This window comes from Aulostomus chinensis, chromosome 18, assembly GCF_037954235.1.
Source record: "Aulostomus chinensis isolate RoL2024-O1b breed Wild chromosome 18, RoL_Achi_v1.0, whole genome shotgun sequence".
NCBI lineage: Eukaryota > Metazoa > Chordata > Actinopteri > Syngnathiformes > Aulostomidae > Aulostomus > Aulostomus chinensis.
In genome coordinates this window covers 20,963,511-20,981,074 of record NC_141337.1, presented here as the reverse complement: position 1 = coordinate 20,981,074, position 17,564 = coordinate 20,963,511, and the positions used below count along the sequence as shown (strand labels likewise).

The 17,564-nt window shown below is 52.3% G+C and overlaps 1 protein-coding gene across 3 annotated transcripts in view; it reads right to left on the bottom strand.

The window, feature by feature from the left end:
* hoxb3a (homeobox B3a) overlaps positions 1-17,343 on the bottom strand; it is a 34,689-nt gene extending 17,346 nt beyond the window's left edge. For 2 of the 3 annotated variants that reach the window (XM_086185039.1, XM_086185040.1), the window contains exon 1: positions 17,138-17,343. The gene's annotated coding sequence lies outside the window, so the exon portion shown is untranslated. Of the gene's footprint in view, positions 1-4,907; positions 5,011-17,137 lie in introns of those variants that run through there. The other variant, XM_086185041.1, reaches the window with a different exon arrangement.
* Positions 17,344-17,564: the final 221 nt, after the last annotated feature.

Sequence of the window (17,564 nt, the reverse complement as noted above, 5' to 3'; positions counted from 1 at the left end):
TCTTCAGCCTTTAATTATCATCATTATTATTATTATTATTATTATTATTATTATTATTATTATTATAATTACTACTACTACTACTCCTACTACTACAACAACAATATCTGCCATCAACGTAGCACAATGCGAGTATGTAGTTTTACTTCTAATGCTGCTGAAGCTCCTCTTTCAGAAATACTGTGTGGTACTGGCAGCCCCCACTGAAGCACTTACAGAGTGACATATTGGAGCACAGCTCTCCACAAGTGACCTTTGACCTCCAGCAGCAGCTCAGTATTTTATAATGATCAGCCCTCTGGCAAAGAGCTTCAGCCTTCCTTTTACATTCGCACTGCAAAAAGTTGAAATCTGAGCAAACCCACGTTCCTTCAGGTGGACAGCAGTGACTGGAATGAAGGATTCAAGCAGGAAGGTGATTGGACAAGAAACCTGGTCCAGGTGGGGAGAAGTAAACTACAGGTTATAAGATTCCCTGTCTCAGTAGCGGGGCAGTGAGGTGAGGGACAGGATTTTATTGAGCTGTTTGGTAGCGCTAAAGGATACTTGGACAATAAACTAGACAAATATGAGCAGCAAGAGTTCAGAGTTTTGCTTGGAGCGGCACCGGCCACATCCGGACCCAACTGGGACGTGAAGGGAATGGTTCAACTAACAACTGGAGCTGCTAGCAGCTCCTTACTGGAGAGGAAGTGGAACTGCCTCAGCTCACCACGACCTTCTGTGCTTCTCAACCCAAAAACCTTAACAAATGAGTCGATGTCATCACGGTGGCAGGGTAACAATGCCACGTCAGCATGGGAGTCCGAAAAATGATTCAAACTGGTTACTTTCTGTTTTTCTGTCTGTGTTGCGATTCATGACAGCGTTTTAAAGACTGCCTAGCACACACCTTCCTGCCAGAGCTCAAACGTTCCGCTGGCAGAGACGATTGCTCTCCTGAGCCCCGCTGCTGCTTGGAGGAGGTGTGACGAGCAGCGAGCCGACATTCAGCAGCAGCAGCATTCATAAAAACAAGTCATAACGTCGAGCTGGCCTCGGACAACCCTCCATCCCATCCCACGTCAATACCACTTCCACATTTTACGTAATTTGCTGCCGCGTCATCGAGCTTCCTGCCGATTAACATTTTTTCCACATGATGTCAGGGGTTGGAATTTCTTGTAGTCTGGAGAAGATCGGAGTCAACGCCCTGCTTTGTTCTCGCTTCAGCTGCAACGCGTCAGACGACAGAATCTACCCAACAGGTAATCATCTCATAAATACATGTTCTGCTCTTTTAAAACTGCAACGTTTGACACACGAGTGTTCTGACGCGTTGCTGTTTGATATCATTTAGGTGCTTACATGGTTTGGATCAGAGTTCTGCAACCTCCTCATCTGCTCCTGTTCCTGATAATCAAGAACACGCATGAATGTCAGGTGCTTTCTTTTCTTTGTCTCTCTCCATCTTTTGCTGGACTCCGCCCCTGCTGGGCGACCAGGGCCCCGTAGCCTCCCTTTAGTTCAATCCATAGGTTTTTTTGTTTCCAAGGAGACTTTTTCATCGAGTCCATTTGGTGATTTCCTTGAAGTGTAATGAGCTTGAACGGCCATGCAGCAGCACCACCAACACAGACAGACTCCACAAATAGAAAGCGACGACAAGCCACTGCAGCCCCCCCCCCCGACCCCCAAACATGTTTCAACACTATTTTTCAAAAACTACACGCAGATATCTGTCTAGTTTTCCAGGCTGTTTAATCAAACTACTGGTTCCAGAGTCTTCGTGTCTCCGTTATCAGTTTGGTTCAGGTGGGAAACTAATGAGTCCAGCAGAGCAGCAAAAACCAGCAGCTGAGAACGACTCAAACCTGCACAACTGAGGCGAAGCTCATCCTTTATTATTTACACACGCAGTCATGACATGTTGGCTGCCTGTGAATACACATTTGAGGAGATTCATTTCACCACCAGTCTGGATCACAAAACTTCTGTGAGTGTGGACAGGAATGTCTCTGAAGACTGCTGAAGACGTCTCAGTTACAGCGAACAGCCCTACATGTGCTGCACTCTGGGGTTTGAAGTGAAGCATGTTAGAGGAAAAGGCATCTCTTACTGTTATGATATGTAATGCCACACACACACACACACGCACACACACACACACACGCACACACACACACACTTTTCATTCAGGCTTGTGAAATTTAAACAACTCTTGCTCTTATTACGGCTCCTGGCTGCAGCGTTCCACTCATCCAGTGCACAAAAGCCCCATTTGGGTGCTGGTTAGGCTGCAGGCCTGTGTTCAACATGGAGGCTCTCAGGGAGCTGCAGCCCTCGACCAGCTTCATGAGCACATTCAACATGATCAGGGTTGGACTTTGATTTCACCAAAGTACCAACAAGTGTGTGCACGTGTGTGTGCATATGCATGTGTGTGTGTGTGGGGGGGGGGGGTGCATGGATTAGACTTTTGTATAAACAGAAGAGAGGCATAGATGTGTTTCACTGACTCTACCAGGACACACAGTTCAACGGGCGGTGGAGCAAACCAGGCTCTTGAATGCTCTTGAATCAAAACTCCTCTCATGTGGGAGCCGGCTTCCTGCTGCTGACTAACCTCAGGCTGCAGGCGGGGTCACGCCTGCGCCGGTCTATCCTGAACCAGAATCTCATGCAATCAGCACCTTCCATTGACAGAGAGTTAATCTTTATCAGAGATGCTAATCTTTAACCCCGGACTCAAAGGAGGCCCTGACACCAGAGAGAAGAGGGAGAAGGCTGGAGAGGTAACGGGAGGTAGGGAGTGGGGGTCAGGCAGCCCCTTTCTACTGCTGGGCCATGAGAAGTGCCAAGCCTGTCAGTCAGTCTGTGTGTGTGGGGGGGGTGCATGCGTGTGTGGGTGTGGATGCGTGTGTGTGTATGTGTGTGAGTGTGGGTGTGGGAGTATGTGTGTGGGGTGTGTGTGTGTGTGTGTGTGTGTGTGTTTGCGTGTGTGCATGAGTGTTTAGGGGTGTGTGGGTGTGCATGCGTGTGTGTGTGTGCATGCGTGTGTGTGCATGCGTGTGTGTGCAAGTGTGTGTGTCATCAGTGTTTTCTGCCGTTATTGGTTGTTCATGCTTGCTCTGGTGTGTTGGCGAATGTCTGGCTCAGTGAGTCGCCACCACTTCCTGGTTTGCTGTTGGCCTGCACTGGTTGAGTCAGCTCAGCTGCCTGGTGCTGGGGACTGCAGCCTCGCTCCGTCTGCAGCACCTGTGTGCTCCATCAGAGCGCCGTCCGTCGGCGTGACGGTCCAGCAGCGTGACGGTCCAGCAGCGTGGCCCTATCTGATATTGATCGGTAGCAATAAGTGGTTTGGCAGTGCCTTAAAATTTGATTTCTCTAAGTTATGATTACATTGCTTTGAAAGCTCATTATGCTGAGTTTTAACAAGTTGCCCCAGTACAACAGGCCTGTATCCATTTCCTAACAACATGCTCCTCTAATGACTCGTGAATCAGAAAAGGAAGCCAGCGACTGTAATATAATCAAGCCACTTGGCCGAGCAGCAGAGCGGCCGGCTATTAAGCCTGAGAGAGCAGGAGAAAGCAGCTGGATGGAGCGGAGCCAGAGCTGTCAGCCTCATGCACTGCAGCAGTCTGAGGCCAGCTTGATCCTGCTATTCTACCTTGATTGGTGTTTTGCTCATCCTTTGTCAGTGATGTATGAAGAAATCAATTGAATGAGGGCAGCGTTGGACTCGCTGGGCGGGTTCGTGAGTTCCAAGCCTTTGTACCCGGAAGTGAATGAAAACCACGAAGGTCAGCTGGGCTGCCCAGTGCGCAGCAGGCGATCCCAACTTCTTTGGCTTTGAATGTCTTTAAATGAAGGAAATATCCACTGGTGAACCCTGGTCCCAGTCAGGCTGTTCATAAGGAACCAGTGAACCTGATTCAGCTGTTTATTTATCTCTGCTTGTAGTCATGTGACCCACCGGAGGTCACTGGCGGAAATCATTCAGGTGTGGGAGGACTGCTGGTGTGTTCTTGTGGCTACACTTAGATGTTTGAGGAAATTGGGTTGGAAAAACAGAAAGCCACAATAATTAGTAAAATGCAACTGAAATAAAAGGTCTCACTCAATAATTATAGGCAAATGATTCATTCGGTTATTAAGTTGGATAAATTTGGATGCTGCGCGCGCTCAGGTTGCTACGTGATGACGCACACTTGAGAGATGCGTTTGCACGTGCGTGTTCCTGCTGCAGTCATTTGCGGATTTATTCGTTGTGTTTTTGAGTCCAGGGGGTGTGTGAAAATTTGTGGATAAAAGAGGAGGAAAGAGAGCAAGTGTGTGTGTGTGTGTGTGTGTGTGTGTGTGTGTGTGTGTGTGTGTGTGTGTGTGTGTGTGTGTGTGTGTGTGTGTGTTGGGGGGTCTTCTTGAGTAAGCAATCTTTTCACACTATCATAAATCACTGCGTGCTAACATGCATCTTCTGTCTTCACACCTAGCCGTCAGGTCCCTGTTCACTACGACCACACACACACACACACACACACACACACACACACACACACACACACATTCAAGCCCGCACTCGTTGATAAGGCACCTCACGCTACAAGTAAACTTCTTTCTAATCGACGGAAGCGAGAGAGAGAGACGTCCTTTTCGGCCCTTACCTATTCTGAAGCATCTGTCTTCAGCCACCTCCAGACACACACACACACACACACACACACACACACACACACACACACACACACACACACACACACAAGGAAAGGTTTTTGAAGAGCTTGCACGAGGGCACACCCCGCGGATGCCGTTCACGAGAGACACACAGATAATTAATGACATGTCGACCGGAGGATCGCGTGGGAAGGGGACTCCTCGGGAACACACACCGGGACTCTGAGCAGGAGACACCCGACACAACTTACCTGCGCTCCCGGCTCCTGTCTGCCCTCCTGAATCTGCTCCCAGTGCTCCGTTCTTCCCCGGATGTAATCTGTTTTGGACACGGATGGACACGCCGGCGGTAAAGAGGACCCGAATCCCCTCGTGGAAACCCGGGAACTGGTAGCTGCAGTGGTCGTGAGAGCGTGCTTAGCTGCATCCGGTCCCGCAGTTCGGTCGAGTAAAAACGTCACCGAACAAACGGGAAGGTGTTGAATCTGTTTATGCCGTCACGCTCGCGCTCGCGCGCTGGGGTTCTGATGCTACTTTAGCCTAAAAACACACGGCTTGCGCGCGCTCTCTCCTGAGGTCCTCGTGTAGCCTCCGGTGGACCTGCAGCCCGGACGACCAGGCTCCCTCTGTCCCCGCTCGCGCGAGTGTGACGCCGCTATCCCCGAACTCGCCGCCGTGTCTCGGCCTCTCTGCCCCCCTTCCCCTCGGTCAGTGATGGGCCCCCAGCTCGCCTGCTGGGCCCGGTTGGCGAACCTTTCTGACCTGCGACTCTTGTCAGCAAATCCTGTCGATTTCAACGTTCATCCTTTGGCGTCTTTCGTTCCTCCATCATGACCAGATAACTGAGGACAGCTACGTGCACGTGAATCGTCGTCCTCTCCTGTCCTGTCCTCCTCCCTGCTCAGACCTGTCCTGGCTGGTGGCGCCCAGCTTTGTTCGTGCGGGATCTCTGGACTGACACCGTGAACTGTTGCTGAACCGAGCTGCGGACTGACAGCTAGACAGGTCTGGGGAGGGGTTCTGGTTCTTGTTCGTGTCCAATGGGGTGGTGTGGCTGGGGTGCGCCGGGGGGGTCGCGAGGCTCAGCCTGACCTGCCTGTCCTCGCTGGCTGCGCGCGGGCCAGATGTTGGTTATTACATGGCGTCAAACTGAGAGCGATCAGAGGAGAGGAAGCCGGGATGGAGCGAGGGGAGGACGAGCAGGAGCTTCGCTGGGATTTGACCTGCGAGTCCACGCAGGAACCGTTTCCGGCGGGTTCCGCTTGTTTACCCAGTCAGCGGAACGAGAAGTGGCGCCAGATCTGAGAAAACCGTGGTTTAAGCTGCTGAATGAGTTGGAACCAAAATCAGAATGAGCCTCAGATTGATTTATGATTTATGACTCAAATATGTAAGCTCGACCTCAACGAACCTGGGGTGCAGGGACGATTCTGGGCGCACGCTTTGTTTGCGGGTTTAGTTCCTCTGTAGAACAGAGATCCGCGCGTGCGAGGCTCGGTCTCGTTGTCTCTCTCTCTCTCGTGCTCTTTGTGTGTATTTGTGTCTTCTTCCCACGCGTATAGACGTGTTTTTACTGCCACACACGCGCACACACTGAGAGGAGAAACGAGAAGGAGGCGAAGGCGCCTGAATCACGCGAGGAGAGCGAGAGGAGCCCCGCAGCTCGCGCCTCTTTCTCTGCTGCTCGGAACGTGTCCGGCTCGGGGGCTCGAGCTCTCCTCTCTCCCGGTTGCACGCGGCCCCTCGCGTAGCTCGAGGTCTGGATTCGGTTCCAGCCGCTCGTTTCGTCGCGCTCTCAACCCGCGCCACGGCAGACCAACGGAGGATTTTACTGATTTATTTCCGAACGGGTAATAAAGTGTGCGCGAGGAGGAGCCCGGGAAAACCTGCTGGAGCTCGAGAGCGGAGGTTTGCCGCCTCAAAAGAAAAAAAAAAAAAAAATAAATAAATAAATAATAATAATAATAATAATAATAATAATAATAATAATAATAATAATGATAATAATAATAATAATATAAAACCAGAATCAGAATCATGAAAATGTTATTTTGTTTGGACCAAATTAAACCCTGCTGACAGGTTTGCTGACGTCGCTCCTGGATCTCGAGCCTCGCTCGTTGGCGTCCAGCCGCCGAGGGTTCATGAGGCTCGTGTGATTCAGCCTAGAACCGGCAAACGACTTCCAGTTTTGCTCCTTCCACGAGGCCGCAGCGGGTCCGAGTCCCGCTCCGCCGCTCCCGCAGCTGCAGCAGTCAGGGGGCCATGACGCCTGATGGCGTTCATTTGAGGAAAATTCAAACAAAACTGATGAGTCCACGTTGTTGTGGTCAGCGTGGAAGCAGCGCGGGCTGACGAGGTGCAAAGTGGTGCGTTTGTGTGGATTCCGTTCGGCGACGTTGGCGGGTCTAAATTCAAACAAACCTTTGAGTTGCGGATGAAACGAAAAAAAACAAAAATAGAGACAGAAATTTTTGTAATGGAGTGGCTTCTTTTTCTCCGTTTGGATGTGAGATGTGTTTGCTAGGAAAAGAGAAACGAAGAGGACAAATATGAAAACAACATGGCTGCCGGTCCGTGTGTGTGTGTGTGTGTGTGTGTGTGTGTGTGTGTGTGTGTGTGAGAGAGAGAGAGAGAGAGTGGGCTATCGACCTTGTCTTTGACCATAAACTATAAAACGCTATTGCTATCACGCACAGTTATTTGCTTAAGTGTGTGTGTGTGTGTGTGAGCTCGATTAGATAAAGAGACCAGAGCTGCTGCATTTTCCTCCGTTCATTCTTGGTGGTGAAAAGCACCCGCAGCAAACCTCCGCACATTCTCTCTCAGGCGCAGTCTGATTTGCATTCTTCTTAACACAATTAGCACAAAGAGACGTGACGCGAAAAGTTAAATATCAGTCAGAACGCGTCACTGGGAGGTTCTCACGCCTCCACGTGCTGCCACAGTCCGACAGGATCCGATGAGAAAATGATAACCAGATGAATGGAGTTTGTTTCTCCTGCTGATAAAACTTTCCGCCAGTATGCGGCTCTTTTCCGGCAGATGGTTTCGGTGTAAACATTAATTTCATTTAAACAAAAATATCTGCGCGTGTCTCCGGGTTCAGGGGGACAGCACATTCACGCACAGTAACAAACGCATCTTTCCAAAGCAGGTAAACATCTAACCCAGCGAGGCCTCGCCGCAGCAGCGGCAGCAGCGGCAGCAGCGGCAGCAGCGGCAGCAGCGGCAGCAGCAGCGGCATCCCCTCCCCTCTCGTGGGTGTCAGACGGCCTCGGTTATCATTTCTCAACACGTTTCAAATATTTGAAGTATTTCTGCTGACTTCCATGTGGAAGTATCTTTGCAGACCAAACACACTTCACCGCGGACACATGCCGGGATGAGAGAGGATAAAAAGAGCGCTGCCGCTGCCGCTGCCGCTGCCGCGCCGCTACCGCGACGCCTCAGCGGTGTCCCAGGACCATTTGGACGCGTCTGCTTGAGGCGGGAAGCTTCCTGCCTTGTCTGGCTGGAGCTTGGAAATCCCTGACCAGCGTCCTGCCATCTGCCTCAGGCCGGCCTGTGACGCCCGTGTGGTGAAATATAAACCTGTGAGAGAAATGAGTAAAGACCCCCCAAACTAACCACCCCCCCACCCCCCGCCTCTTCCTCCGTCCACAGAAATGAGGCGGGATATTGTTTCTGACATGGCCGCGGACAGCAGAAACACGCACCCCGAGCAGCGCTGTCGCCTGCTGCTAGCGGCCTGATTACCTGACGGGGAGCAGCGGCTTTAATTTGGTTACACTAAGGTTTATACTGGGGGGGGGGGGGGGGGGGGGGGGGGGCATTGGAAATGGAATTGTAATGTGGTCCCATCCATCCATAGTTATTAATAATAATATCATAAGCCTTCATGCAGTGTACCGGGAATGTTGGTCAGCTAATCATGTCTGTGCATAATAAAGCGATTCAGAGCTCCGTCCTGGTCTTCTGGTCTCTTACTGGTTCCCAGTTGCTCTCACACACACACACAGGCCCGCCGGGTCCAGTCAGCCCGCACAACCACAGCTGGAGGGGCTGCACAAGCTGGCGTCTTCTCACTCACCCTCTCACCCTCTAATACTCTCACCCTCTAATACTCTCACCCTCTCACTCACCCTCTAATACTCTCACCCTCTCACTCACCCTCTAATACTCTCACCCTCTCACTCACCCTCGAATACTCTCACCCTCTCACTCACCCTCTCACAATCTAATCCTCTCACACTCTAATCCTCTCACCCAACAACCCACCCTCTCACACTCTAATCCTCTCACCCTCTAATCCTCTCACACTCTAGTCTCACCCTTTCCCTCCCCCTCTCACACCCTAATCCTCTCACCCTCTAATTTTACTATCCTCGCCGCCTCTGGAGGAGAGGCTCTGGTTCCCGGTGGCGGGCCCGAGCTCTGACATCACCGATGGCGGCCAGCTTCGTTCCAGCAGGAATCCAAAGAATTTTTTTTTTTTTTTTTCCAAAATCGTGGCAAAGGAAGGAGAACTACTCGTAGATGAGCGGGCGTCGGTGGGGGGAGTCTGGCTGCGGTCAACTCGCCAGCAGCAACTCTTGATCCCGCACATTTCTTCTTGGTAAACTAGCAGCAGAATCATGGGATGTTCCAGGAATCTCTCCCGGATGCAGCGAGGACGGGTGACGTGACTCGTCACGCTGGTTGAGGCTTCCGTCGAGTCCGTTTTGCGCGTCCCCGGTAAGCAGAGGCCTGGTTCAGATTCTCAGCAGCTCCCTGAACGGGCTGCGCGGATCCACGCGCCCTCCTTGCAGGAAGGACGAGAGCTCGCGACCAGCGAGGCTTTTATGAGTTTTCATGGCGGCCGAGGCGCGCGCCGGTGAGCCAAATTCAAACAAATCTCCCGTTAATTGGTCGCCGCAGTAAATCAAGACCCGCAGCTACAGGCACTGACACGCGGCAGCACGGAGAAACACGCCGACTAATGATCACGGGTGGGAAACCGGATGGGGTGTTGGTGAGGCCGGAATGGAGGGAAGTCAGGGAACGAGACAGGAGGAGGGGGAAGAGAACCGGAACAAAAAGAGGTAGAGAACGGAGCCGGCGGCGGCCGGGCGACATCTCCTCCTCACCTCCTTCCTCCTCGTGCCGGTGTATCATTGGTCCATCGACCGTCATCTTTCCACCGTCTCCCCGTGATTTATCGCGGGCAGCAGCATAAACAACAGCTCTCCCTCACAAACACACAATGGCAGCCGTGGCCGCACGCTGACACCCTGCCTCACTATAAATCACCAGAAGTAGCTGGCTGGGAAAAAGAAGAGAGAGGGAGAGGGAGAGAAGGGAGAGAGGGAGAGGGAGGGATGGACAGAGCCAGGCAGATAGAGAGAGATGTAGAGGCAGACAGGAGGTGATGGGAGGAAGATGGAGAAGAATATCCAAGTGCTTCTTAAAATATAAACAGCCATCGGCCACCCCGCTCGCTCCCTCCCGCGCCTCCCGCTCCCTCCCCGGGTTGCAGCGGCTGCACCGCGTCCACCTATAAACAATGGCTGCTGCCGGTGAAGGTGGGGTGATGTGTAAACAACACGACAGCAACATGCACGATGAGAAACACGATGGTCGGGATGGTCGTTGGCGGGGATATTTACCAGGATGTTAGGAGCCTGGGAGGCAGGGAGAGGGAGGCTGGCGCGGCGCTGCAGCGGCGGACCGGAGGAGGCAGAGCGCGTGCTTCCCCCAGCAGCTCCTTTCTTCCGCAATACTCGCGGCGTCCACAACGACCCACAAGACGCACGCCCGTCCAAATTTGTTTTATTGCAACCTCCTTCTCTCTTTTCTCTTCCTCTCTCTCTCTCTCTCTCTCTCTCTCTCTGTTGGCGTTTCTCAGTGTCTCCTCTTCTCCCTCCCCCCTCTCTCTACCCCCCCTCCGCTGCTATAGGGGGGCTTGTATTTTTTTCTCTTTTTTTAAAGGACAGTTGAAATTTCCACGTCAGACACTCTGGAGCCGCGCCGTTATACTCCTGACGAACACACGTCTATTCACAACCTCTGCATCATTAGTTAATGAATCACGTGACCCGGGGCCGGGAGCGCGGTGTGAGTTTCGGGGGTGGTGTGTGTGTGTGTGTGTGCGTGGGTGGGGGGGGGGGGGGTGACGGTGTGCTTCCCTTTGGTGGGACCCGTCCGAACCCGTGGACCCGTGCAGGGGCTCACCTCAAACGGTCGTTTCAGAAACGCCCGCTGCTCCACCCCGGGCCGCTGCTCCACCCCGGGGGCCCCAGCTCCTCACCGGAGCCTCCGCTTCAGCCCGCCGTCATTCGGCGGAACGGGAGGTTTCCCGGTTAAGACTCTGATTCTGACAGCAGAAATATTTAAAGTTCACGGATGAAACCATGAGATGATTGTGCATCACACAGCAGCTTTTTTTTTTTTATTATTCCACGTCGCTGTCAAACGAAAACCAACTCAGCTGCTGAGTTCAGTTTCAAACTCAAGAGGCGCCAACACAAAGTGAGCGCGCGGGGCTTCCAGGTCAAATACCTGAAAACAAACAACAACATTTTCCTCCTGTTCATCACAGCAGGTTCATACACCGAGCAACCGAGATGTGTCGAGGCCTCCGATCAGGTTTGGCTGGTGGGGACAGGTAGCACGCGCACCCGAGCAGGAGGACAAAGACAGACGCAGATAGGATGGATGGATGAGGATGGAGAGACTGAGGAGGAGAAACCGCGGAGAGCCGCAACAATAGGAGATGGAATCCGGAACAATGGAGCCGGAAGACGAGCCGGGAGGCGGCGAGAGGCCGAACGTAGCTGCCGAGGAGCCGCGAGAGAGACTTCAAGGTCAAACAATGGACCGCTGCAGCCCGGAGACACGCTGCTGCTCCCAAGAGCGAGGAGCCGGCGGCCCCCGCGGGAGCCCCCCCCCCCCCCCCACACACACACACACACACACAAACACCAGCACAAAGATTTACATACCCACAACACAAGATGTGGAGCGAGGAGCCTCGCAGCGGGCCAGCAGGGCGTCAAACCTCAGCAGAACTCACGGAGACCGCGCTGGTCAGCACACGCGTGACTTCCGTCTTTTATTTAAAATCCTACTTTTCTGGGACGAAGTCCAAACGCCCAGTTACTCTGTCAAAGCCGCGTTCAGCGCGCGGCGCAGGTTTCACCCACAACAAGATTGAAATCAAACATTTGCGGTGGTGATGATGGCGCGTGTAATGACGGCCATAAATTACAGAACTCACGGCAGCACAGATAAGCAGCGGTGGGACCGGAGCCGGTGTGACAACAGCACGGATCCACTCGGTAAACTTGGCACAGAGGCGCCACACAGCCCGCAGAAATATTTACTTAGAAGCCAGAAATATTAATATGTGGCGTTGAGTGGTGATGGGAGCCGGGGAGGAGACGCGGAGGCGCTCCTGCTGCTCCACCATTTAATCACGTCCGACTTCCAAACAAATCCGCTTCTCCATGAAATGGTCATGTTGCTGAGGCCGGTGGACGCGGGGCCGGTGGACGCGGGGCCGGTGGACGCGGGGCCGGTGGACGCGGGGCCGGTAGTTTCTCTCTCCGCCTGATGCTTCGCTTGTCTTTCTCCCCGAAAGTAAATGCTTTAAGGTTTCCTAAATTATTATTATTATCATTATTATTATGTTATTATTTTATTATTATGTTTATATTTATTTTTATTTTATTTTATTGTTATTATTGTTTTATTATTTTTATTTTATTGTTATTGTTATTATTGTTGTCATCATCATCATCATCATTATTATTATTATTATTATTATTATTATTATTATTATTATTATTATTATTATTATTATTATGTGACAGGAGCCATCAGTGTGTGTGTGTGTGGGGGGGGTTACCCCCGCCTTTACTGCGGCTCGTAAATCTGTCAGGACTCAGCAGCACGCGCACAACCGGTATTTTGAAATATATTCGTCTTGTGCGCGTCTCGTGAGGTCTTCCCCTCGTTGTGGGAGTACCGGAGACATCCCCGACCGCCCTCACGATTCCTGTGACTTGGCCTACGAACCGCCCCCCCCCCCTACACACACACACACACACACACACACACACACACACACACACACACACACACACACACACACACACACACACACCACCGAAATCTCCAGAACAATAAATATGAGCCATAAAGAGAGATATAAAACCCGTCAGTCACAGATGTATTATGTCATATTAGTGACTACCGTCCTGGAGGTGTGTGTGTGTGTGTGTGGGGGGGGGGGGGGGTCTCCAACTGGCAGAGTCCTTCATTCAGCTCCTCGCGGCCCTGGCGGCTGCGTCGTTGTCACACGTAACAGGATCGATGAGTTGTGAGCGGCGCTGAAGCGCCTCGTCCCGGTGGCGGCTGGCGGGGTCCCGCTGACTTGCTGAACACCGGAGAGCCTCGCTGACACCGTCAAGCTCTTTAATCGAGTGACGCGCCGCACGTCGTCCATCACCGAGCCTCCCAACGCGCGTGCAAACCCTCGTCGAGCCGCGAGCCGCGGGTTTGGGCTCAGCGGAGTTCTGGAGATGCTGACCCAAAAGTGAGCTCACCTGCGGGCGGAACCGTCAGCATGCGTGTGTACCGGCGCCTTCACGTGTTGCTGTGGGGCCTCGAGCTCCGTTAAACGTATCATCACGCAAAGCAGAATCAGGGTGCGGGCGATGCGGTGCTGTTCCAGTTTTCAAGAATAAACGTGAAGGTTTTGATCTCTGATAAACGCCGGAAGTGTCCGAGCTTTAACATCCTGTCAGGCCTCAGCGGGCTCGACACCTGCCCGCCATTTGTGCGTCTGAAGCTCGGAACCTTCACAGCAACAGATTCTCGGCACCTCCTTACATTTTTACTCTCCACACAATTTCACTATGAAAAGCTTTTTTTGTTGTTGTTTTTGTTCAAGGTTTTTTTTCCCCCACGCGTGTTTAATTCTTTGGCAGTCTTGGGGATTCGAACATCCTGGCCAAAATAACGGCCTGGTAATGCCGGTAATGTCCCGGTATATGCGGACCTGGTTTCTTTCTTTTTTTTTTTAATTGAATTTACAGTGAATGAAATCCTGCAGCCTGACACCCGCCAGGAGACCAGAAACCCGCGATCCCGCACACGCGGATCTCCCGTGAATCCGCATCACTGATAGCACCAATTTAAGAGACCCGTTCACACATAAAAAATTGGAATCCGATAGTACAAATAGTGCACAAGCTATATGTGTGACGTCATACTAAAACATGTTTTAGAAAATATAATTTTTGACACGGAGCCGTCAAACTGAGCAGGATCGCGCAGGAGGATCCACCAGACCCGGGCTGTGAGATCCAGACTATAAAATAATTCTCTAATGGCTGGAAGGACCACAGATAAGTGCGTGATTTGCGTTTCGAGTCTTAAACTCTGACAAGATTTCGCCGACGCATCAATAATTTAGAGACTGGAAGAAGAAGAAGAAGAAGAAGAAGAAGAAGAAGAAGAAGAAGAAGAAGAAGAAGAAGAAGAAGAAACTCCTGATGTGACAATTAGACGTGAAACTTGGCATCGCTTCTTTGGCTCTCTGCTTTTAATACTTAATATGTGTCTAATCTCTCTCGCTCTCTCTCTCTCACACACACACACACACACGCACACGCACACACACACACACACACACACACACACACACACACACACACACGCCTGGCAGCCATATATCTCTCGTGACGACCTCCTCCTGCAGCCCGTGCGCCTGTACCGTGACCTCCTCGGCTCCTCGCGCTCTCCAGAATAATAAATTTCTCGGGCAACGCTGCTGCAAGGGGGGGGGGGGGGGGGGACCACGCGGGCGATTTGTCTGGCAATTAGCAAACCACGGAGAGACTCCCCGGGCCAAAGTCAGAAGTTGGTGTAACTGTTGTGTTTTTGATTGAGTGTGTGAGCGCACGAGCACGTGAGCGTCCAAGTAACCAACAGTGAAGACGAGTTTATGGTCGCATACACACACGCACACACACATACTCACACACACATGCACACACACACATACACACACACATACACACACACATACACACATACACACACATACACAAACACACACAAATGCACACACACACACATATACACACGCACGCACACATACACATACACACACACATACACAAACACACACACACACACACATACACAAAAGCTCTAAGGCCTCAGCTTCCAGTCATGAGAACAAACCAGATTTTAGCTGACAGGAAGTATCAGCAGCCCGAGTCAGAAGCTCAGAGGCAGCAGAAGCAGGAGTTCCTACATGACAAGCGCCTCCACCCATCAGGTCACCTCCCTCACATCTCCACACCCAATCTGGTTCTGCTGTCAGGCCACTGAATCAACTTAATCCTGATACTGTAATCCCCCAGACCTGGTCTAGTAGGGCCCTACTCTACCTAGGAGGAGTGAGAGGCTGGGTGAGGGTTAGGAAGAGGGAGCAGGAGCTCCATAACAAGCCTACTGGGCATTAACAACAGTGGGTCAAACCAATGAACAGGTGATCCCAGCCTCTCAACCCTCTAGGAGGTAGAGTAGGGCCCTACTAGACCAGGTCTGGGGGATTAAGGTATCAGGATGAAGGTTCATTCGATGGCCTGACAGCAACCTCATCGGCTGATCTCCACCAGCCAGCAGAACACACCTCATCTTCTTACTCTTACCTCCAAATCAGCATCTTACCATCATTCACTGCCATGGAAGTGACCTCTGACCGCCACAGGCTGACTACTGGACATGGATATCACGTCCAGCCTCTAGGCTACTGGGCCAGCTGGCATATCTAAACCAGCTAGTTTGACAATGTTAGCCAGCTACCTGAGAGGACCACAAGAAACAGGAACTACACTTCTGTTTACAAGTATTCAGTTTGAGTCATAGTGGATGCACAGGTCTGGTCTAACGGCCCGCTAACACAACAAGCTGGAACAAGTCCCGACACCAACACAGCCCCTCAACAGTTTCAGTGAGGCAACGAAGGGGCAGGGCATGTTCCCTCCCAGATCCTGGTCTCGGTCCGCTCACGCTCCTGTCCAGCATCAGCCCACAGCCACGTGCTCTCTACGTCAGCTTGCGTAGTATGAAGCATAAAGACTCTGGTCTGATGTTTAGGGTGTCATCGACCAGCTCCAAGGGACTGGCCGACCTCTGTCTGGGCGTGGGAGGCAGATAAGGTGGACATGCCCGCCGGTTACAGTGCCTTGAACTCGGCCTGTTATGACTAAGGGGCCCGGGGGCTCTGGAGGTCTGGGAATGTCCGAGGGAGCGAAGGATCCAGCAGACTTGCGAGGTCAAGGGGGTCCAGAGTGGTGGAGGAGGTGTTGGGGGAGGGGAACCGCCTGTTTGCCTCGAGCTGCAGAGGCAGTGGACCTCATCGGTCAGAAAAACGTGTCCCCTGTTTGAACCCTCTGTGGCCGCAGCCTGGCCATCCCGCTGCCCCTTCACGACCATCGATTTCCCTCCTCCACCCTCCACCACCACCCGCCCTCTTTCGATACCAGCCGTTTACATTTTTCCATTAGTTTCTCTTACTTCTCCACGCATCGCGTCACGCCATGGCCCGCGTCCCCACGAGAGGCCTAAGCCCCCCACCAGAGATGCTGTCCTTTCATTTCTCATCGCGGGCAGATCGATTTGTGGAGGAGTCAAACAGGAGTGGGGGCTCCTCCTGATCTCGGCCCAGCAGACACCGGGGCCCAGGCGCGCGAGACCACCGCCGTCATCCGCAGTTCATTTAGAAAACCTCGCTGTTCCTTTGTTTCCCGCTAAGCAGGTTGGAAGACACGGAGAGCGTTTCCACGAACCGGAACCAGCCTCCCTCAGGTCCGCAGTTTTCTTTTTATCACACGCGTTTCCACCCTCTGCCCCCCCCCCCAATAAAATGGCATATGTATGATTCATATTTCCACAGAGTAAATGTTTACATCTGGAAACACACACACACACACACACACACACACACACACAATAAAGCAATATCTCGTTAGAAGCCGTAGACCGCAGCGCCACTTTATAACCACAGAAAGACAAAAATGCTGGCTAAGCTGCGGGGGTCTCTGTCAAACATTAACGGGACAGTCTCGGATCTGAAGCTCTGTGGTGAACAAATGGAATCAACCACATCAAAGGAGGCCGAAAAACTAGCACTTTTCACCGCAACACCTGGCGCTGCGGGAGCTGCGGGCCCCGGTGACCGGCAGGCCCGAGGTGACACCACGCCAGCAAATGGCAACAGTTGCACAAACTCAGCAGCAGCACATCAACCGGTCATCCGTACCTGCGCACAGCAGCACAAACAAGCCGCTCCCAGAAGAACCACAGCCCCGCGGCCACAGCGGCCCCCTCTCCGCTGACCTCGCCAAACGCGCAGGGGGCAATAAAACCATAAAAACGCCAGCGAGCCGTCAGACACAGAGAATGGGATTCCCAGGCCTCCTACCTTAGACGCCGCTCCCAGCTGCCCGCGGGCCATCTCGCTCTGGTCCTGGACCCTCGCTCTGGTCCTGGATTTTCTCAGGGGGGGAATTTCTTCGTTCCAATGAGGAAGAAAAGAGTTTTTCATATGGAAGGATACTTGATGGGAGTAAAAAAAAAATAGCTTGAGGATGGGTGGGAAGGGCAGGGAAGTGTGTATGCATGTTTATGTGTGTGTGGCGGGGGGAGGCGGGGGGAGGTGGGTGGTGGGTGTCTTCCAAGACGTCTTCTTTCTTTCTCCCCTCCTCTGTCTGTCTCTCTGCTCCGTGCCCCCGCTCTCCCTCCTGGCAGAAGGGGTCTTGTGTGTAGCTGCCGGGTGACAATGGAGGAAGAAGAAGGAGAAGAAGTGTTTAGAGAGGAACAAGTGATTAATGATTTTTTCTTGTATAATT